Here is a 947-nt window from a genome sequence, read left to right as displayed (position 1 = left end):
CCTGGTTCCTGCTGTCGGTGCCAGCTCTGTAATGGAGAGAGCAGAGATGAGCAAACCCTGCCCTGTGCTCTAAGTGTTCACATTTTAGTGATGCCAAGAGACAAGCAAAAATATGCAACATGATTGATACCTAAATAAAATATATTCTAATTTCTATGAAAATATTTAAAAAAGAGAGAGCTTTGAGGCATTGACTGGAAATGGGCACTAGAAAAGCTCCTCTGGAGCAGAGATATTTCACCACGAACTTGACGAAAAAGAAGGCCTTCTACCTCAAAAAAAAAAAAAAAAAAGGACAAAGAGCTTTCTTGAAAATGGTAAAACAGGTGACAATATACAGAGACATGAAGAAACAAGGCACATTGAAGGAAAAGGACACTTCAGCATGGATGAAGGTGAGATACATGTGGGAGGAAGGCCAGCATGGCGGTGGCAGTGATGGTGGTCGTGGTGAGAAAGACTGGGAAGCAGCCAATGAGTCTGCTGACCTGCATGGGTTTCTGAAGAAACCTAGAAAAAGCTGGCAGTAGTCAAGCCATGTCACAAGTCTTAAAGACATTTGAAGTCAGTAAGGTACCTGAAAATGCTAATGAGAAAAAAGAAAGAAAGAAAGACTTGGAAAGGCTTTTTAGTGGTGCATAATGATGGTTCTATCAATAAATATTAAACAAGGGAGAGAGAGGCTTGAGAGGTGGGGTGTAGGAGCAGACCACTATTCTGGTTCAGCTGAGAGATGATGAGGGAAAAGAGTGGCTATGAGAAGAGAAGGAAAATAGTAGATTCGAGAAAGATTTTGAAGATGAAGATAGTCCTCCTTGGTACCTATAAGAATGAGTTTGAAACTAAAATTACCAGTATATAGAAAAACAGGTATTTAAGTCTTGAAGCTACTTGGCATATGATCGGCCATGTTAATTTCAATTAAAAAGACACTCCGTAATGCCCCA

At 40.1% G+C, this 947-nt stretch overlaps 1 non-coding gene across 1 annotated transcript; it reads left to right on the top strand.

The window, feature by feature from the left end:
• Window positions 1–465: 465 nt before the first annotated feature.
• On the top strand, window positions 466–595 carry LOC136389905 (small nucleolar RNA SNORA33). The gene has a single exon (XR_010748458.1). It is a non-coding gene; the product is annotated as a small nucleolar RNA SNORA33 (small nucleolar RNA).
• Window positions 596–947: the final 352 nt, after the last annotated feature.

The sequence above is a fragment of the Saccopteryx leptura genome, chromosome 1, assembly GCF_036850995.1.
Source record: "Saccopteryx leptura isolate mSacLep1 chromosome 1, mSacLep1_pri_phased_curated, whole genome shotgun sequence".
Taxonomy (NCBI): domain Eukaryota; kingdom Metazoa; phylum Chordata; class Mammalia; order Chiroptera; family Emballonuridae; genus Saccopteryx; species Saccopteryx leptura.
This window is presented reverse-complemented; position numbering and strand designations above follow the sequence as displayed.